This window comes from Muscardinus avellanarius (assembly GCF_963383645.1).
Source record: "Muscardinus avellanarius genome assembly, chromosome: 3".
NCBI classification, from domain to species: domain Eukaryota; kingdom Metazoa; phylum Chordata; class Mammalia; order Rodentia; family Gliridae; genus Muscardinus; species Muscardinus avellanarius.
In genome coordinates this window covers 160,628,671-160,651,373 of record NC_137788.1, presented here as the reverse complement: position 1 = coordinate 160,651,373, position 22,703 = coordinate 160,628,671, and positions in this window count along the sequence as shown.

The window sequence follows — 22,703 nt, the reverse complement described above, 5'->3', positions numbered from 1 at the left end:
ACCTTTATTATTAAAAGTAAAATGTTTACTTTCAGGACATTGCTCCTTCCTGACAGTCATAATTGACAGGCTTATAGACACAGTGGAAGTATTGGAAAATATGCTTCAGTGTGATACGTGTTTTTGAGTCAGTTTAGGTCTGTTGTGAACCTTTTGTTGGATAGAAAAGTAATTATTAACCCAAAGTGGGCTTTTCTCAAAGCGCTTTCGAAATATTTAAAGATTCTTAACACTTTTCTTTCAAATATGGTGTCTGAATACTGCTTTTCAAACATCCTTTAACAACAGAACACTTAACCTCTATACCACATCTAGAATGTATCTCCATAAAGCTGTGGGTCAGGCTCTTGTGTTCTTCTCCAGATTATTTACTGATGCAGGCTACCTGAAAGGAGACCCCATCCCTTTGGTGGCAAGCCGCCTTGAGGAACGGCAAGGATTGGACACCAGAAGCAGTGATTTCCCTCGCAGGGCGTGGGTCAGTGGAGCAGTGCGGGCTCTGGTCACTAGGGGGCGCGTCCCCATTACATTGGCTTCCTACCCACCGAGGCAGCCCATCAGCCCATCAGACGTTCCTTTCCCTAGGAACTTGCCCTGAGCGTGGGCAGTGCTTTTGGGTGGGCGCAGCCCAGTGTATGTGGCCCTTTCTTTGCAAGGGCAAATGAATCCGTTTTCTTGTCCATGAGACCATTGGTTGAGCAGGTATTTCTTTAGAAAAGTATCTTTAATGGCAAGAAGCAGCCCCTTTGTTAACTATAATAAATGTCCTCTGAATCACCTGATTTATCTCTACATAGAAGAGAATCGCTAGCGTTTCCCTGGAGCAGCCGCGCGTGGCGGGGAGCCAGGCAGTGGGCTCGGTGGGAAGTCACTGCCTCCTCCGCGTTGCCCTGGAGGCCGAGCAGCAGCTCAGCAGTTGACCATCCATACGGCTTTCAGACCTGAGTTTCGTAATGGAGCTGCGTGTCTGGAGGGCGAAGGCCTTCAGAGTCCTTGAAAAGAGACCTGAGTGATGAGCTCGGCCCTGCACACTGAGAAGCGGTGTGAGGAGCTAGCCCTTGGCACTTGAAGGATTGAGCCAGCCAGGGGTGTCCCCATCAAGGACTGGGGAGTCGCTGGTCTCACAGCCAGAGGCTTTTCAAATACAGTTTAAACAGATGTCTGAGTGATAGATTCACACCTTTAAAGACATCCTACCTTATTTAAAGGGTAAAATATACTTTCCTTATTTAAAATTGGGAAATACTGTACTTAAAACACAATTTCTTTATTTACAGGATAAAATACACTGTCAGAGGGCCAGTAGGATCTTTTGCAAACCCCAGGGCCTCTGCTGGTATCAGAAAGCGGGTCTGGTTTAGCTCTGTTCCTATGCTGCCTTAGTCTGTTTAGGCTGCTGTAACAAAACACTTATCTTGATGGCTTATACACAAAGAAAATGTGTTTGTCACAGTTGCGGAGGCGGAGAAGTCCAAGACCAAGGTGCTGGCAGACCCAATACCTGGTGAAGACCTCTTTCTGCACAGCACCCCCGTTCTGTGTCCTTACAGTGTTATTGTGAAAGGTCTCTCCGGGGTCTTTTTAACCCAGGCAGTAATCCCTCCAGGAGGGCTCCACCCCATCACCTAATCACCCGCAAAGGCCCACCTGCTAGACCCAGCACCTTGGGGGTTGGGGTTTCAGCACTAACTGTGTGGGAGCACCGTCATTTAAGCCGGAGCATGTGTGCTCTGCGCTCTGACCAGGGGCTCAGGGACCCGTGTCCACATGCTGGGAGGCCCTGAGTAAGCCCCTCTGTGGATGCTTCCCCGGTTCCCCAGGGTCGGTCGCTGTGGCTGCCGCCTGTCATCGCTGTGTCTCTGTATCTCCCTTGCTTCGTCAGCGCTCTCGCACTCAGCCCAGTGACTCCTCGCAGGAAGGTGCTGGGTCGTTGGTTTCCATCGCTCTTGTCCCTGGCTCTGTCCCGAGCACACAGAAGCCCTCGCCCTCAAGTGGTGCTGCCTGAGTCAGGACCGTGGGGCTTTGAAGGGCTGTATAGAATTCCGAGGCAGTGGAGGCAGCTGTAGCAAGATAAGATACAGAAATTGGCTTTGGGTAAATATTTGTCTATAGCACTGTGTTAATTTGATTTTTGCAATTTGCTGAGAAACAATTCTGGTTGATGGTGCTTATAAAAAGATATTTTGAAAAGATCTTATTGCCTTAAGACTTAAAACTGTAAAAATATTTTAATGCTACACCACTCCATTTCATTGTGCCTTTTTTTTGTAATACCTATGGCAAGATCGCATTTCTTTTTGGTGCATTATCAGCTAAGGAATTTGCAGATGATTTTAATGGGTCCCATAAGCGATGAGTGGAAAAGGAGCTGAAACCAGCTCAGCTTTTCAAAGACAACATGGAGAGAGCTCAGAAATGAAGACGGACTCCCCTAGCCCGCCCTTGAGCACTCCTCCCCCTCCCACGCCCACCGATCACGCTTTCCCCCAGGTGGGAAGTGTCCCGGGAACATAGCGGCTGTGTTGGTTAAATGTTCTTTTAGTTGGCGTGTGTGATGAGGGCTGAATCCAGGGCCTCACACCGTGGGGCAAGGCTCTCCGCTCAGCCCTAGCCCCAGCTCTTAGGCTTTTTTTTTTTTACTGTTACCATATACATGATATTTTAATAAAGCCAATGAAATGATTGCTTTATATCCTATGATTACAGTTAACGTGTGTGTGGTAAGAGCGTTTAAAATCTACTCTTAGCAAAATTGCAGCATAGAATATAATACTGTAGTCCTCGTGCTGTGCATTGTATCTGTAATTTACTGTTTTAGCGTGTGTGTGTGTGTGTGCGTGCGCACGCGTGTATGTGCGTGCATGTGTGTGTGCATGCCTGTGTGTGTGTGCGTGCATGTGTGTGTGTGTGCACGCTCGTGTCTGGGCATTCGACCCCAGGCCTTGCCAGGCCAGGCAAGTGGTCCACCACTGGGCTACACCCCAGGCCTGTGTTAGTTTCCTCATCTACAAGATTCGATAGAAATTCTTATGTTTGACATTATCTTCTATAAACAGATTGTTTTATGCAAAAATAATGAGGCTTTACTTGAGGTACTTGGACATAATTTACCAAAATACTCCATGAAGGGAGGCAGGACCCTGCTTCTCTGCTGTAGTCCAGATTTATTTATTTATTTATTTATTCATTTGATTTTAGTTTTTTGTGTGTGTGGTACTGGGGATCGAACCCATGGGCATTCTATCTCTGAGCTATACCCTCAGCCCTATTGTATTTTTTTTCCTTTTTTTGTGGTACTGGGGTGGAACCCAGGGGCTTTTCTACCTCTGGGCTATTTTATACTTTATTTGGAAACAGGGTCTCACTAAGTTACAGAGGGCCTCGTGGCTGAGGTCAGCACAACCTGAGATCCTCCTGTCTCAGCCTCTCAAGTACTGGGATCACAGGTGTGCACCACCGAGCCCAGCCTGCAGTCCTGCTCTGAGAGCTCTGCCTGGCACATATTGGGGGCACAGTGATTGGTGAATGAACAATGAGGGGTCTCGGTGAGTAAGATAAGCACCAAAATTGCTAAGAATTCTTTAAAAACATGGTAGAGCCGGGTGCGGTAGTGCACGCTTGTAATCCCAGCATTCAGGAGGCTGAGACCAGAGGGTCACAGTTCATGGACAGCCTCAGCTATTTAGTGAGGCCCTGTTTCAAAAACAATAAAGAATAAAAAATAGGGCAGGGGGTGTAACTCAGAGGTAGAATGCCCCTGGGTTCAATCCTCAGTACTGGAAAAAAAAAAAAAATGGTAGAGTACAGCTGGATCATAGCACACCCTCTTCAAATAGTTAGGGACAAATACAGTATACTAGGGACCAGCATGTTCATCCTATAAAAAACAAGCAAATAAACAGAACATGGTGATGCACGCCTGTAATCCTAGTCCTTGGGAGGCTGGGACAGGAGGATCACAGGTTTAAGGCCAGCCTCAGCAACTTGGTGAGACTCAGCAACTTAGCAGGACCCTGTTTCAAAACGAAAGGTGAAAAAGGCCGAGGGTATAGCTCAGAGGCAGCCCCAATAGCAAAACCAACCAACCAACAAACAAAAAGCAAACAAAAACTTGGCAGCAACCCCAAAGATACAACCAAATGCTGAAACTGCCCAATAGCAGAGTAGAAGAAGAAAAAAAGGTTCTCAAGTGTGTGAAATGACTCCCATAAATAGTCCTGATGGCTCAGCCACACCAGGGGCTCTCCACCGGCAAGGAAGCTAGATGTGCCTGAGAAGGGAAGCCTGTCCTGTCTTTCCCCTGCTGGCGTGGGCCGGCGGGTTGCTGGGAAGAGCATCAGGAGGGCTGGGGAGCAACCAGACAGACCTGCTGATGGAGAAGACGTTCCATATTGAGCCAGAGAGGACCAGAGAGGACCAGAGCCTGAGCCAGCCAGGGCCACAGCGTCCACCCCCTAGCCAGGAGAAGTGAGCCATAGCTCAAGACAGTCTGAAAATCTTCAACCAAAGACTGCATATTCTAGTGAAGATGCCGTCTCCACCCCCTGCTTCCTGACTGGCTATCAGACCACAGGACCTGGAGTAGAACATCAAATGCAGTCTCCAGAATGCTCAGGAGAAACAGGAGGCCGAGGCGAAGCCCGTGGTGTGGAAGCCGTCCTCCATAACGCACTCATTGCCAGGTCACCCGCGGGGTGGGGGTGGGACTGAGAACGGGATGTGAGGTGAGACTGGCTCATCACGAAGAGTGGAAGGTCAGGTTTTCCACCATATGTGGAAGCTAGGGAGAAACTGGAAGACAAGAGGTGTACCAGTATTGGGAAGAGGCCTAAAAAGTATTAATGAACCAGTATTGGGAAATATTCCCAATTTTCAAAATATATCTTTGGTAGTAAAAAAAAAAAAAAAGCCAGGAGCTTCAAGGAAAGGGCTGCAGATCTCCAGGCGTCACGGGTGATTAGCAAGGGAATAGGAGCCCAAAGCCTAGGGTCCTTTTATATTTCTTTTTTTGTGTGTGTGGTACTGGGGTTCCTGGAAGCCTTTGTACCTTGGGCCACACTCCCAGACCTATTGTATACTTTTTTATTTTTGGAAACAGGGTCTCTTAAGCCAGCGTGGCTGGCTTTGAACCTGCGCGATCCTCCTGTCTCCACCTCCCAAGCGCGGGGATTACAAGTGTGCGCCACCACGCCCAGCCTAGGGTCTTTTTATATTTCTAAGAGAAGGGGACTTCCTCAAAGAATGTGGGGGAATCCCAGACTCAGATAAGCAACTTAACACATTTTGGAGTGTAACAAAAGGCGTGGGGGTCTGTGCCAGAGACAGAGCTGCCTCCCCTGCCCCAGAGGGGGCGGATCTAGTCGGGTCAGAAGACTGGTTATAAGAATACTCTGTGTCCAGGAATCTGGGGACTTCGTTTCGGGTCATTCCACTATGTGAGACGCAGGGCTTTACTCTAAGCTCTAGTTTTCCCTCTTTCTAATGGTGCCGTAACCATTACAACCTGTATTTCTATCTTGTAATAATAAACTCATTTAAGTCAGCAAGAGTCCAGACTAGTGAATATCTGTCCTGAATCTGGACAAGAACCCGCGGTTTACGGGAACAGTTTCCAGGAGCCTAACAGAGGTCCCCAGGGACAGTTCCCCCAAACCATAACAGTTCAAAACCATAACAAGAGGGACTCAAAAAGGGGCGGAGAAACCCTACTGGAGAGAGACAAGGGCCTCGAGGAGGCAGGCGGGTGAGTGGAGGGAGACTTGATGCCAGAAACACTTCAGTGGACACGCTGTACATCCACACGTTTATCAGTGCCAATCTCAGAGACAGGCACAGGGAGGGGGCAGCAGCCGGGTGGGAGCCAAGGAAAGGCTCACCGAGTACTGTGCATGTGTGGGTCACGCCCAACTTTATCATGATGTACGATTACAACGCACCAGTAATAACAATAACAGTAACAACAACTAAAAGAAAGAAAAATGAATTTATTGACAGGATGTCATAAAGTTGTCCACGTTACACAAGAACCAAAAGACAAGAAATGTCACACTTTAGCGAGAATGATGGATATAACAAGTATTGGCAAAGACGTGGAAAGATCGGAGCCCTCGTACATTGCTAGCGGGGTTGTAAAATGGTGCAGCCACATTAGAGAAACAGTCTGGCAGTTCTTAAAAGTGTTGCCGAGTTACTGTGTGAATCAGAAATTCTACTTTTAGGTATATGCTGAAAAGAAGTGAAAATGTATGTACACTCAAAAATGTGTTAATTGTGGCATTATTCCAAATAGTAGAAAGGTGTAAACAACTTGAGTGTCCAACTAACGTATAATGCACAAACAAAATGCGGTGTGTCTGTATAACGGAATATTTTGTCATCATTGAAAAGAAGGAGGCGCTGATACATGCTACAACATGGACTAAACAACTGCTCTGTCGAGTGAAAATAACCACATCTCACGGTGGTGAACTTTGGGGTATGTAAGTTATTTCTCAATAAAGGTTGTATTTTTTTGTTAAGTAGCTTAGCAACTATACACACATATCATAGTGGAGAAAGGAAGGGAAGAATGAGCAGTCTGCAAAAGAAAGCTGAAAAGCTCATGGGGAGAAAATGTCACCCCAGAAACACGTGAGAGTGTTTGCGTAATGGAACGTCTAAGTACATTCCTCCAGCAAAAACACGGAGCCCTGACAGTGCGGCACGCACCTTCCTAGGCACCGGAGTTGTAGCAATAAACAGACTCTCCCTTTTGGGAGCATACATTCTTGTGTGCAGAAGCGTGGCACAAAGATCTTGATTCCACTGAGCACTTTTCATCACGGAGGGGCCATCCTCGCCGCAGCAGGCCCATGCTCTGGTGTGGCCTTGCCTTGGCCTCATTCACTGCTGCCCACGAGGTGCTCCTGACCAAAGGACACGTTTTGCAGGAAAATAAAGATGGCGGCAAATGTAAGTTCATACTGAGAAAGTGGAAGATGGCCGGATGGTAGCCAGACTATGATTTTAATCCATATATATGTTGCATACAGTAGTACTCCTCGATTCCTCCTAATTTCTGAAGGTGGAAGCTTGAGTCACTGATTTGAGAAATCCCTCCCCCCCACCCCCCGTACAGAGGATGGACCCCAGGGGCCTTCTACCTCTGGGCTACACCCCAGCCCTGCTATATTTTGTATTTGGAAATGGGGTCTCACTAAATTGCTGAGGCTAGCTTTGAACCTGCAATCCTATCTCAGATTCCCAAGTACTGGGAACTTCAGGCGTGCACCACCATGCCCGGCCATCTCTTTTTGGTTCTGGGGATTGCAACTAGGGCTTTGCACATACTTGACAAGCCCTCTCCCTGAGCCACCTCCCCAGTCCTCTCATTTTCTAATATAAGTATTTCATGGTATAAATTTCCCTTGAAGTTTCAAGTGCATCTCCAAATTATGTTGTATTATAATTTACAATGTCTTACAATTCCACCTCTAATTTCCTCTTTGACCCAAGGATTATTTCAAAGTGTATGTGAGGATTTTCAAGACATATTTTGGAATTCATTTCTAGTGGCATTTTATTGTGGTCAAAGAATGTCATTTTTATTGTTTTAAATCTCTTAAATTACTGTGATCTGTTGTGATAAATGTTATATGTGCACTTGAGTGTGTTTTACTGGACCAGGTAATGAGTTTTATAAATGCTGATTAGGTTAATAGTATATTTGAGGATTTTTATATCCTTGTCAATATTCTGTCTACTTATTCTATCAACTACTGACAGTGTTGTAATTTCCAACTATAATGGTGAATTTGTGTATTTCTATAGTTCTATCCCTTTTTCCTTATGTATTTTGAAACTTGTATTGATAATACATGTTTAGGATTGTGATTCTTTTTTTATTATGGTAAAATTAACAAACCAGGCATGGTGGGGTGTGCCTGTAATCCTAGTACTTGGGAGGCCAAGACAGGAGGATCACAGGTTCAAGGCCAGCCTCAGTGACTTTGTGAGGCCCTTAGCAACTTAGTTTCAAAATGAAACATAAAATACGGTTGGGGTGTGTAGATCAAGGTAGGGTGCCCCTGGATTCAATCACAGTAACAAATAAAATTAACATAAAATTTACCATTTAATCACTTTTAGGTGTATAGTTCAGACATTAGTACATTTACAGTGTTGCGTAGCCATCACCACCGCTCCTGCCCCCTCCTCTTCCTCTTCCTTCTCTTCTTTTTTTCTTTTTTCTCCTCCTCTATTTACTCTCTGCTGCTCAGGTGGAAGTTTTTACTGCTCTGTTTTGAGTTCACCAAATCTTTCCTTGGTCACCTCTAAATAATGACTGAGCCTATCCACCGAGTTGTTAATGACAATTACTGTATTTTTATTATGTGATTTCGCTCGGTACCTTTTCCTGCCTTCCGTTTATTTGATGAGATGCTCTACGAGAGTGCCGTAACTGCTACTGAAGCATCCGTGTGATGGCTGCTCTACAGCCCTCGCCGGCCATACCAGTGTCGGCACCTGTCAGTGATCTCTTCTCATTCAAGCTGTCGAATGAGAAATGCCCTTGTTCTTGGGATGACACGATTTTCTAGTGTAACTTGAAAACTGGGCATTGTGCAGTAAGACCCGTCTAATCTTTTGCTCTTAGTTTTAAATTCTTTTTCAGCTTAGGTGCAGTGTGTGGTCCCGGTCCGGGTGCCTCTCAGCTCCCTGTTGGACTTCACCGCCCCCCGAGTGCCCTCTTGCACGGCCTTCTTTAATAGGTGTCGCCCAACTGGGAGTCCCCAGCCAAGCAGGCTGCCTACCTACAGCCTCAGATCAGGGGACATTGGGTGGCTTGTGTCTACAAGAAATCCACAGGCCCGTCAGCGCCCAGATTGGACGCTGAATCTGAGACCCAGCTAAGCCACGCCCAGAACCCCCATCATGGTCTTTGGGGCGTGGTGAGGGGTGGGCTCTCCGTTGCCCTGGCCCACCCTCCCTGTACATCTGCAGCCTCAGAGGGCTCTCAGCCTTCCTGCCTCTCCTTCCTGCTGCGCGAGTTCTCCTGTGTGGGGGTGGTCCTAGGCATTGCCTGCCTCTCCCCCTGGTGGAAGCAGCTCTGAAAGTCTGGCTTTTCCTCTAGAAGTAGGATGCTTTTGCTTCTGTGCCCCTCACAGTTGCAGTGGACCTTTCCTTGGGGTCAGAGGTTGCCGACCTCTCTCCCAGAGACAGGAGTTTGCTTCTGTTCTCTCTTCAAAAGCACAGACCTGTAATCTCAGTACTTGCAGGGGTTGGGACAGGATGATCACAAGTTGGGGGCTAGCCTCAGCTATTTAGTGGATGCTCTGCAACTTAACAAGACCCGATTTCAAAATAAAGAATAAAAAAGACTGGTGATGTGGCTTAGAGGTAGACTGCCCACTGGGTCTTAAAGCTGTTTCTAAAATAAAAAGGTCTGAGGGTACAGCCTGGAGGTAGAATGCCCCTGGGTTCAATCCACAGTACTCACAAAACAAAACAAACACACTGTATGAACGCCTTTTCTTTCAATTATATTCTTCTGTGTTTATAAAACGATCTTTTAAGAGTTTTCCAGCCATGTTTGGAAGCTGTGAATGGTCTACTTTTCTTCTCATTTGTAACCTAGAAACCAAGGTCATTAATGAGAGTCATAGTTAAATGTTTTTCCCTTTGAAAAAACTTAATCAACATATAAAAAGTAGATTTTTTTCTTTTTCCTTTGGAAATTCTTGAATCGTCTCATTTCATTTTGTATAAGCTCCCTGTAACCAATTAAGACAATATCTCCCGTGGATTTTAAGAGACCTCGTAATACGTTGTATTTTTCTTTTGTGTTAGATCTGTTCATCTGGGCAAGTTAGTTCTGGAGTTTCACATAATGACAGAACATTTTTGTGATTACTTAATGTTCCAGTTTCCATGGCTATATAAAAGATTACCTCCCATCTTAGTGGCTCGAAACAGTCCCTGATTTTCACAGAGACTGGATCAGACATTTGGATGGGCACAACCGAATGGGTTGTCTCTGCTGTGCTGTGGCTGGAAGACTCAGAAGCTAGACCAGGAGATTCAGAAGGCATTAGTCACAGGCTTGGCGGCTCCTCATCACGGGGTCTCTACGCAGGCACAGACATTAGGCTATATTAGGCCTTGCGCTGATTGGATGGGGATTCTCTCCCAAAGGTTCATGGTTGAAGTTTGGTCCCTGGTGTGGTGATGTTGAAAGGTGATGGGACCTTTAAGAGGCGGAGCCTCATGGGAGGTAGGTAGGTCACTGGGGGTGTTGTCCTTGGAAGGGATTAAGGAATCCTGAGTTTGTTCTCACAAGACTGAGTTGCTATAAAAGAGAGGGCTTGACCTAGACTTCTAGAACTGTAAGCTAAACAATCCTCTTCTTTACAAGGTATCCTCACATATCTTGTTGTAGTAACAGAAAATGGACTGGTACCGGATTCTGCACGACATGTTGGTTAGCTACGTGGCAGCCGTGTGGCGTGCTCTAACCTAGCTCCAGAAGTCCCACGACGTCGCTGGAGCCACAGTCTATTAACTGATGCAGGTGCAAAGGCCCACCCAGGTTCACGAGGAAGAGACCCCCACACACACGTATGGAGGGGAGTCAGGGCTCAGGGAAAGCACATGAAACTAGAAACATCGGAGTGGTCAGTTTTAGAAAATACAATTTGCTACAATTAATCTCCAAAGTCTTTAAGAGATGTGGGGGGAAAAGTAAAAAAGAGAAAAAGAAGATGAGAGAAAGCCGGCTATAGTTGTTCTTACCCCTGAAGGGCCTCTTAGAACTTTCTAGTTTTTTTCTGTGACTAGGATGTGATATTAACTTCGGCCATTCTTTTGTTTGCGATATCAGCAAGTGTCACCGTTAAGAGTTCCTGTTTCATTCGTGTTTTAAAGCATGTGTTAACCCTGTGTCCTTTCAAGGGTCATGCCAACGAATTAGCTTTCACCAGTGTTGCACCTCCTGCCCCACATGGATGGGTGGGTAGGAGGAAGTCAGAGAGGCCCAGTGCGTACCCAGCACAAATACTTTTCATCACTGACCTTTTTCCTCTTTGATCTGGAATTTGAAAAACCTGTTAGGTCGATAATTTTAGAATCTTAATGGAGTTTAGGTCACTTTATGCCAAGCAAAGAACATGGACCACTGAGCAGTCGGGATTTTCTTTTCAAGATACCTCTCTAACAATCCAGGCTCTGTCAACAGTGGACAAAGTGGACACTGACTGGAGACTGCCCTTGATGAAATGCAGTCAGTCCTCCCTCTGCACAGCTACCACTTATACAGATTCAACCAACTGCAGATAGGAAATATTCAGAAAAAAATCCGTATCTGTGCTGAGCAGGCATGGTCTGTCCTTCCTTGTCATTATTCTCTAAACAATAGAGTATAATGACTATTTACATGGAATTTGCATTGTACTAGGTATTACTAATCATCTAGAGATGATTTAAAGTGTATGAGGTGATACCCAAGGTTATATGCAAATGTCACGTCAGTTTTCATAGGGAACTTGAGCATCTGTGGGTTTTGGTGTCTGTTGGAGTCCAGGATCAGCCTCTCGTAGATACCAAGGGACAACTGTAAGTTAGCATTGCTGCAGGAAAATACGAAGCAAGCTAGTTGGGGCCTGATGAGGCGCTGACTCAGACCAAGACAATCCCTGAGAACCGCGGTACTGGTAGGAACAGTCTGTGCACAACCCCGTGTCTTCTCAGAACCTGGCCCAAAGCCAGCTGGCTTCGGGTTTGGACCTGAGGACTCTCCTATGATGTCTACTTTCCATGTCTTAAGTGTCCATCTGTAAGAGAACGTCTGTAGGCAGGGCAGCCCTGGAGCTGGTGGAGGAGGGACCTTTGCCCTCTCCCTGTAGACATCATCTTACAGACAGACGTCACCTGATTTGCTGGGGGCCGTGGTTAAGTATGTGAAGCTCAGACACTAACTTGCCTCCAACAGGTGATGAGTCAGGGCCTCAGATGAGCACATGATTTCCAAGTCAGGGCTGAGGGTCTCAGCTATACCATGGTGGAGTCTATCCAGGGAAGCCTGTCAACCCAAGACCACCAGAAACACATCTACTGTGGTTTGAGTGCATCCCCCAAAAGTTCCTGGGTTGGGAACTGATTCCCTAAATTCACATATCCGTAGATGGTATTTGGAGGTGGGGTCTTTGGGAGGCAACCAGGATTGGATGAGCATGAGGCTGGGGTCCCCATGGAGACACTAGTGGCTTGTAATGCTTTGTATTTAGAAGCCTCCCCAGCCCTCCTAGAAACAAGATAGCAATAAAGGTACCAAGGAAGCAGGGCTTGTTGCTAAGGAGGAGGCCTTGAGGTGTAGCCTGGGGGTCACAGACGATCTCCCCTGCTCGCCGTCTCCGCATCCATCCTCCTCTATGTGAGAGCAGAGCTCTGCACTCTCCACTTCCCCCACCGCCCTGAGCTCCAGACCCTGGCCTCAGGTGGACTGAAGCCGGAATCTCCAAAAATCTGTGAGCAAGGAAGTCTTCCTCTAGCGGTGTGGCCAGGTCTTCTGGGGCGTAGAGTAGAAGGCTGACTGCGGCGTAGCTTTGTAAGCAGAGGAGACCTGGATAGCACACTTGCTCATCTCAGCATCAGATGCCTCCACCCTGCCACCAAACCCAGCACTGTTTCAGTGCTAAGACGATGCTTGAAAGGCTTCAGATTTGGGGACATTTCAGGTCGCACATCTTTGGATTCAGGATGCCTAACCACTAATGTCTGTGCAATTGTCCGAAAATCTGAGCAACCCCCAGATCTGGAATGTTTTTGATCCTAAGCAATTCAGATACTGGATATTCAACCTGTATCTGTATTCACCTGGTGTGTGTGTGTGTGTGTGTGTGTGTGTGTGTGTGTGTGTGTGGTGTTACTAGGGATTGAACCCAGTGGAGTTCTACCTCTGAACTATACCACCAGCTCTGTTTTATTTTTTATTTTGAAATAAGGTCTCACTACGTTACCATATTCTGGCCTTGAACCTGTGATCCTCCTGTCTCAACTTTGAAGTGCTAGGATTACAGGCATGCCCCACAGTACCTGGCCCTGGAGCCTTTTCTGTAGGAACCAAAATGGTCACACGCTGTTGATGTGGCCCTTGGCGCAGCCTATGGAATGACCCAGCTTGAGTCACCAAAGGAACACTAAATGGTGCTTTAAAGAGTTTGGCTAAGGATAAAAATACTTCCCACAAAACACTAATGAGTAAGTTAGAGAGAGCGATTACAGGGGTAACCCTAGTTATCTGGAAAAATTAGATTTCGCTGCTCCCTGCTAGGGATGGATTAATGAGATGTGGTGAACTCGTAAACTCACTCTTTTATCAAGATCTCCGTTATGATACATAATCTCATGGTGACAGACTCACGGCTGCCACAGCCACTCACCCTGCAATTAACAGACTTGTCTGTGTTTCTGTAAATCATGCACCCGCTCAGATACAGGATGAGGGACTGCAGCCTCATCCCGTGTGGTCCCCAGCACAAAGTGGGGCGGCCCCTGGGTACGTCGTGGCTGTAAGTGCGGTTCCCAGGACCGACTGCTGTGCGGTTGGTGGCCAGGGAGAGCTGCAGGGGTAGAGGTCTTCGCCTGAGGCCGGTTCCTCATCATCTGCCCGAGTGGCCAGAGCGTGATGCCTGCTTGTAGCTCGTGTCTCCTGTGTGACCTTGGAGCCCAACGGCTGATGTCCCCAGGGCCTCTTCTGGGGCTGCCCAGCACTGCCCGCTTCAAATGCTTAGTGATCACTCCAAATTTGCTTCCTATCTGCTTAAAACCGGCTCCCCAGGGCCACACCTGCCTCGAGTCACCTGCTACGAGGCCAGAACATTGTCTCATGGTTAGGTCTGCTCAGGTTAAGCCTTCTCGAGTCTTGAGTACAACTCCTATGGGTGTGTATGCATGCACACATTTGGTGGGTGGGGACCTGTAGGAACTCTTGTTTTTCTTTTTGGTACCAAGGACAATCTGTCTCAGCCTTTACACCCCCAGCCCTTTTTATTTTTCATTTCAAAACAGGGCTGCCCTAAGTTGCTGGGGAGCTCACTAAGTTGCTGAGGCTGGCCTTGAGCCTGCACTCCTCCTGTCTCCGCCTCCCAAGTACAGGGATTGCAGGCGTAAGCCACCACGCCTGGTGCCCGCCTTTTCTCTTAAGCGAGAAGCCAGGTTGCTGCCATAGCCCCCTCCCAGGAAGCAGAATGGGATGAAGCAGAATGACTCATGGGAAGCCATGCTCCGGGTCTGGCGGAGAGTAAGGGCTCAGCAAATACACTGCCCTCTCTCTTGCCTCCAGGCTACAGTGATTGCATCCTCTAGACCCAGCGTCTGAACTTGCGATCTGCAAATGGACTTCAGAGGCTGAAGGGCACGAGTGGTGGAGAGATGAGCAGGGCTCAGACACATCTACTCCCGTCCTCTCCAGAAGCAGACAGAATAGACACCTCGCGCCTGCCAGGCGTGCGTCACGACACTTGACATTCCCTCGAAACCCCTTGGCTCGCATGTCATAAGGGAAACGTTTCAACACCTGCTGGAGTGAGCGCCTTTCCATCCCTCTGCCCTAGCTTCTCCCGCTGGAAATCGTCAGCCCGTCTCCCGCCAGGATCCCGGCTGTCCCCGTGCAGGTTGCAGAGGCAGCCTTCCTAAGGACGCTCTGCATTGCATCTGCTGGAGGGTTTGTGTTTTTGAAACGTTAGCCATCTATCATTTTTTGATCCTGTAGATACACGCAAATTTAGAAACCAAAAGAACACCTTGATTTATATTCTGTGACTTATGTGGGTGAGAGGAGAAGAGGCTGGTCGCTCTATATTATATTTTTAGAGTTTTAAACTCCCCTTCTTCTTTGCAAATAGAGTGGAGTGCAACTGAGAATTCCTGAGGTGGCAGCAGCAGCAACAGATACTCCGCCCTGGAGATTGTCTTGGTGTTGGCTCCTCTCGCCCCAAATAAGCCCATTAGAGAGTTGTCAACCAGCGGTCCCCTCCCCAGAAACCTCAGCCACATTGCCAAGGGTGCCTGTGGCTGCGCCCTCACTTGCATTCTGAGGTGTCTGGGTGGCTTTCAGTCGGCTGCATGCTCCCAGGAGTCCTGGAAGGCAGGACGATACCTTATTTAGCTGTATATCCCTGAGACCCAGCGATTCTTGTCTATCTGGTAGTGTGGTGGACATTGGCCACAGGTGTGATGGTGAACTTGGGGTGTCAACTTGACAGGATTGGAGAATGCCTGGAGACGAGGCAGAGGGCAGCACTGGGCATGTCCGCGAGGGTGCATCTGGAGGACACTGGCTGCATGCCAGCAAACTAAGGTGGAAGCGGAGCCATTCCTGAACCCAACAACATCCTGTCATTGAACCACACACAGAAGTAACGGCGAGTCACATACAGCTCACTCAACCTCAACTCAGTGCGCCCCAGCTCACTTCCTCTTACCAGGACCCCAATGTCCACAGCCATTCCAAAGACACCCAACAAGAAGGAATGATGAATGGAGGGGAAGTCAGAGCGGAAACAGAGTGATCTCAGTCTTACAATTAAAATTCCTTATTTTTGCAAATTTTGTAAAATGTGCAATCACATGATACCTGTGAGGGCCCTTTTTAGGAACTCAGAACGGGCTGGGACAGTGAAGGTCCTGCAAGGGCGGGTGACTGCCATTCCACCTCCATTGTATGCTGACAATAATAATAAATTAAACAATTTGATCTCAGATTTGCTCAAGGGCCAAACCACCAAAGGTTGACCAGGACCCTGAGGTCCTCAGCAAGGTGTCTGCCCTTTCCTGGGCTTTACACCAGGGTGCCACATCCTGACTGCACAGTGGAATTGGATAGTTTCTGCCCTGTGAACTCTCCTCAGAAGCCAAGTAATAAAACATGGCCTTGGATACTTGCAAAGTATTTTAAGGGCAGGTTCCTTGCACTGTGATGCATCAACTTAGGTCCCGAATCCTGGGCAAATGATGGACAATTCACATCTAAAAACATTAATTGCTCAGAAAAGTGATATAGACATGCTACTCTTGTTTCCTTCACTAAGTTTAATGAAACGTGTGGGTCATTATCACTGAAAATCACATTAAGAAGCTTCTGGAAGGTGGAGAAAAGAAGGCAACTAGCCAGGGGCCTCAGGAACCACAGAGCAGCACAGCAGGCAGCCCCGGGCTCTTCCACAGTGCAGACTTGGTGCTGAGGATACAGAAAACTTACGAACTCCAAGGGGTGTGAACAGACAACAAAGAGCCCCAACCAGACCCTATTCTTCCCAGCCAATGGGCAGGGCCGGCGAAGCCGAGAGACAGGGAACTCTAGGTTAGTAAAAGCTGCAGACTAAGAGCTGTTTAGCAAGAACCAAACGATGCAGGAAGCGTGGCACGACCCTCGCCCACCTGTACTACTGAGTGCCCTGGCAGCTGCCCCGCTGGGGTCAGAGGAGGCCGAGGGCAGCTGCTGCTCTCTCTCTTGCCAAGCAGATTCTAGGCACACGGGGACCCAGACCTGTGGTGTCCGTGGAGACCACATGGGGGCAGTAGTGAGGCTCTCCTGCCCTCCCCCAGCCCACACTACAAATGCCAACATCAATATCCAGGCTTGCAAAATAAAGACTCAACACATTCTTTTTTTTTTTTTTTTTTTTTAGTGGTACTGGGGTTTCTGGAAGCCCTTCTTCCTCCGGGCTACACTCCCAGACCTATTTTTATACTTTTTTATTTGAAAACAGGGCCTCTTAAGCCAGCTGGCTTCGAACCTGCTCGATCCTCCTGTCTCCGCCTCCCAAGCGCGGGGATTACAAGCATGCCCACCACGCCCGGCAGGACTCACACATTTTAAAGATTGTGACCATATAGATTGTTTCCTCCCAAAATGGAATCCAACTGAACACCTACAACAGAGAGAGAGTAGGGAAATCTGTGAACACTCGGGAACTCACCAAGGTTCTAAGTCATCCTCCAGTCGAAGAGGAAATTACCAGAAAAATGTAAACAAACAAACGAAACCCCAAAACCTCTGACCTGAATGAAAATTAAAGTGAAATATATAAAAACGTGTGAGGTGCAGCTAAGTAAATGCTAAAAGGCAAAAATATAGCACTGAATGGTTACATGTGGATGCTTGCATTTATCAAAAAAAGAGCAATTAAAAAGTAATATCGTTGGCAACACTCGAGCATGAATGATACAACAGAGTGAAGAAATAAATAAACAATATCAGGAATCAAAGAGTGGATATCATTATGGAATGTTCAGATATTAAAATAAAATAAAAAAACATTACAAACAACTCTATACACATACACTTAACAACTAGGAAGAAATATACCAATACCTTGAATGTGCCATCTACCACAGTTCATCCAGTATTAGTAAGATAATTTGAATAATCCCATAACTATTAAGAAATTTAATTTTTTAAAGATTAATACATTAATTTTAGGGTATTTTTACATTAATGGCAAAACTAAGCAGAAAGCAGAGAGCTCCTGTGTCCTGCGCATGCCTGGCATACACACAGACTCCTCCATCATCACCATCCTTGGCCTGACTGGAGTGGCACATCTGTAACAGCTGGTTCATCTACGTCTAAATCGACACCTCAGCAGCCTCCAAGTCCATAGTTTGTTCTAGAGTTCACCCTTTAATTTTTTTCTATGTGTGGTACCAGGAATTGAACCCAAGGGCATTCTTCCTCCCAGCTACATCCCCAGCCCTGTGTTTGTTTGTTTGTTTGTTTGTTTTGAAGCAGGGTGTTAGGTTGCTGAGAGCCTCAATACTTGCTGAAGCTGTTCTAGAGCCTGCAACCCTCCTGTCCCAGCCCGCCTCCCAAGTCCTGGGATTATAGGTGTGTGCCGCCATACTTGACTTACTTCACGCTCAATGTTGTGCATTCTATGAGGTTGGACGAATGTATGATAAATGTAGCCATCATGATATTATCATACAGAATAGATTCACTGCCTTAAAAGTCCCGAGCTCCTTCTGTTTGTTCCTCCGTTTTTTCCTCTTTGGCAACCACTGACCTTTTTTAGTATTAGTTTTTCCTTTCCCAGAATGCTTGCCATACAGTTGGAATTACACAGTATACGAACTTTTCAGACTGACTTCTTTTACTTGGGAGATGCATTAACAGTCCCTCCGGGTCTCTTCATGGTTGATCTCGGTTCTTTCTAATGCTGAATACTACATTGTATAGATGTGGCACAGTGCATTTACCCACTAACTTACTGCAGAACATCTTGATCGCTTCCAGGTTTCAGCGATTATGAGAAAAACTGCGACAGACACCCATGGGCAGGTTTTTGTGTAAACAGAAGTTTCCAAACGGTAAATACCATTTGGGTAAATACCGCAAAGCAGATGCATATTTTTGTATTTCTACTAGCTACGAATGAGAGTTCCCATTGCCCTGAATTCTTGTCAGCTTTTGGCGGTGGTGTTGGTATTCTGGGTTCTGGTCATTCTAATGAATTTATATTGGTACCCCATTTTTGTTTAAATGTATAAATCTCCAAGGAGATGCTTAGCACACATTCACATGCATACCTTCCACCTGCATTTCTTCTTCAGTCTATTCAGCTCTCTTGCTCACCTGAACTGGGTTGTTTGTCCTTTTATTATTTGTTGTTTACAGTTGCCTGTGTATTTGGGATTCAAATCCTTTCTCAGTTGTGTGTTTTTGTAAGTATATTCTTATCACCAGTGGCTTGTCTTTCCATCCGCTTAATACTGACATTCATAGAAAAGTTTTAAATTTTAATAAAATCATTTTGTCAAGAGTTTTATTCACAGATTGTGTTTTTACTATTGCATTTAAAATGTCGTTGCCAAACTCAGGAAGTGACCTAGGTTTTCCTTTATGTTATGTTGTAGAACGTCTATACGTCTGCATTTCACTTGTAGTTCTATGATCCTTTCTGAGTTAGTGTTAGCAAAAGCTGTAAGATTTGTGTCTAGATTAATTTTTTGGTGTGTGTACATATTTTTTTCCAGAATTTATTGAAGAGATTATCCTTTCCCCCCTGGATTACCTTTTCTCCCCTTCCTCATGGATCAGCTGACTTTATCCCCAGGGACCCCGGTTGGGTTGACTTCTGAGCTCTCTGTTGAGCTGCACTGATCTACTGACCCTGTCTTTCAGCAACACCATGCTAGTTTGAGTACTGTGCCTTTCTGATAAACCATAAAGTTGGATAGTATCAGTCCTCTGACTTCATTCTTTTTCTTCTGTCATGTTGGCTATTCTGTATTCTTTGCCTTTCTGTGCAAACTTTTGAATCAGTTTGTCTATTTACACAAAATGACTCACTTGAATTTTTACTGAGATTGTGCTGAATCTATAGATCAGCTGCAGTTGGGAAGAACTGACATCTTAACAATATTGAGTCTTCCTATTCATGAACATGGAATACCTCTTTATTTAACTACTCATTGTTTTCTTTCATCAGAACTTTGTAGTTTTCCTCATATAATCTTACCTATATTTTAAAATTTATACATAAGCATTTTAATTTTTTGGTGTTAACATAAGTGATGTTATGTTTTAGTTTTAAATTTCAACTGTTCATTGCTAAAATGTAAGGCAACTGAATTTTTTTTCATTCCTGAGGATTGAAACTAGGTTCACTCCACCACCAAGCTATATATCTCCAGCCCTTTTCAGTTTTAATTTTAGATTGGATCTCAGTCAGTAAGTTGCCCAGGTGGTCTCAAACCTGTTATCCTCCTGTCTCAGCCTCCCAAATACTTACAATTATAGGTGTGCACCACATCTGGCTATAATTGGCTACAATAACTTATATATTTTGTATATTAACTTTGTATCTTGCTCCAATCAGTTATTAGTTCCAAGTGTTTTATTTGTAGATACTTTAAAGTTTTCCACAGAGACAATCCTGTCATCTGTGAACAAAGACAGTTCTATCTCTGCATCCCGATCTGTATACCTTTTGCTCCCTTTTTGTCTTATTGCATTAGCAGGACTCCCATTAACATATTAAGTAGGGCCCGGTGTGGTGGGCCACACTTGTAATTCCAGTACTTGGGAGGTTGAGATAGGAGAATTACAGGTTCACAGCCATCCTCAGCTACTTAGGCGCTTTTCAACTTAGTGAGACCCTGTTTCAAAAAATAAAGAATAAAAAATAGGGCTGGAGGTGTAGCTCAGAGGTGGCATGCCCCTGGGTTCAACCCCAGTACCACACACACACACACACAAAATTAAATACAAATTGTGAGTCAGGACATCCTTGCTTTGTTCTCCATATTTTAGGAAAAGTATTCTCACCATTAAGTATGAATTGTAGGGTTTTGTGATCTTTATCAAATTGGGGGGGGTTCCCCTCTTTTTCTTTTCTTTTCTTTTTTAGTATTGAGGGTGGAATCCAGGGGCATTCTACCTCTGAGCTACACCCCCACCCCTATTTTTTATTCTTTATGTTTGAAACAAGGTCTCACTGAGTTGCAAAGGGCCTCATTAAGTAGCTGAGGCTGTTCACGGACCTTGATCCTTCTGTCTCAGCCTCCCGAATGCTGGAATTACAAGTGTGTGCCACCATGCCCAGCTTTATTTCTTGTTTTCTGAGAGTAATTTTTAATCTTCTGGTATATGATTATTTTAACATATTGTTGGATTTAATTTGCTCATATTTTTGGGGGAGTTTTCTATCCATGTTCATAGAAGATATTTCTCTGAAGTGTTTCTTTATTGTAGTTTTTAACATATTGGAATATATATTCTCAGGTTTTTATGTTGGTACTGGATTTTTAGCTTTGAAAACTGTCAGCTAAACTTCTTTTCTTTACTAAGCACCCAACTTCGGGTGTTTTGTTAAAGTCATAGAAAATGGCTCCTACAATTATTATTATGTAGCCTAAAAGGAAGCAGGGCAGTAGGCAGTTCTGTGGTGGATGAGTGCTTCAAGGTTGGCCTTTCTGTGATTTTCTGGTCTAAGATAGCAGCACTCCTTGATACCAGGTATACAGCGCTGGAAAAAATGGAATAGCAGAAAAGGAACACCTTCAGCTCATAACCCTCTCTTGTTAGGGAAGAAAGAGCGTCCACATTTTCCTAGCAGACTTACCCTTCTATTTCATTGGCTTGATCTGGTCATGGGCTCACTTCTGCCCCAATCGCTGTTGGGTGAACTCATGATTCATTTCTTGTTTCTAGGCATGTTGCTATCCAGACACAACCAGCGTTCTGTTAGCAAGGAAGAAATGGAGGAGACCTGTTGGAGAGAGAAGCAACGGGGTCTTCCATAGTGGAGAGTCAGCCCCTCTCCCAGGAACTGTTCTGAATTTATGTGCTATTTGTAGAAAGGATTTGCATGGGGTGTGTGTGTGTGTGTGTGTGTGTGTGTGTGTGTGTGTGAGAGAGAGAGAGAGAGAGAGAGAGAGAGAGAGAGAGAGAGAGAAGAGAGAGAGAGAGAGAACCATTCTCCATCCAGTCAGAGGAGAATGGTTACATGCAAACCTAGTGGAGCAAGTTGGTATGGGGGCACACGCCTATCATCCCAGTAGTTGAGAGGCCAAGATAAGAGGATCCCAGCCAGTTAGGGAGGCCCTCAGCAACTCTGTGAGGTCCTGTTTCAAAATACAAAATAAAATAGGGGTGGGTGTGGCTCAGAGGTAGAATGCACCTGGATTCAATCTTCAGTAACACACACACACACACACACACACACACACACACACACACAATGAGACATCCTTGACAAAATGTCTGATCCAGATATTTGCCCTACTACCTATGTTTCTAGGGCAGAGAAACACAAGTTCTCTGGCTTCATCAGAACTTTTCTACAGTAGACTGGGCTTTTGCGCTGGCCTGGGGTCCCTGTAATGGATGAGCATAAATGAGATTACCAGAAATGAGGACGAGATGAGCTGGCTATTGGTAAGTACACCTCATCTCTCTATCTAAAGCAAAATCTTTGAAACATTCTTCATCCCTTCCCTGGGGAACTAGAAAATGGCCAGATTCTCCCCCCGTACGCATGTGGCTTAATATAAGTGCCCGTTAAATTTCTTCTGCAATTTAGGGAACTATATCTGGGTGGTTGTTTTGGTCAGCTTTAGGATATTGGTTTGAAAACAGGTCATAAATTTTATTTTCAATTTTGTTTCTCTGCCTTTTATACTTTAATATTCCCCTGCAGACTTGCTGAGTTTGATGTTCAGGTTCAGGAGAGAAATAGGTACTAGAGAAGAGTCCTCACCCATACAAAAAGATTTTCAGCTAGGGAAAAAGTCCCTCTCTCCCTTGATGGGTGTCAGGCCAGGCTGGCGTTTGGAGTGCTTGGTGTAGTGTCTGGCCAGCTCTCTTTAGGAAATCACCCCTCCTTCCTTCCCTCAGTTGGGACTGACTCTCTGGCTGTAGGGTTTGACTTGGATTCAGATTCAGCCAATCAGAGAATGCCATCCCCTCGGGATGGGGAGGAACGATCAAAGCTGAGTCAATCAGGGCTGGACAGCAGGCCGCTGGGCAACAGGCTGGGCCTCCGGGTTCAGCTATGCCTGAAGCCCGGTGCTCTCCTGGAAGTCCCATTACACAAGGCAATAAGTTCCTTTCTCCTCTTTTTTTTTTTTTTTTTTGTGGTACTGGGGTTCCTGGAAGCCCTTCTACCTCCGGGATACACTCCCAGACCTATTTTTTTATATTTTTTTTTATTTGGAAACAGGGT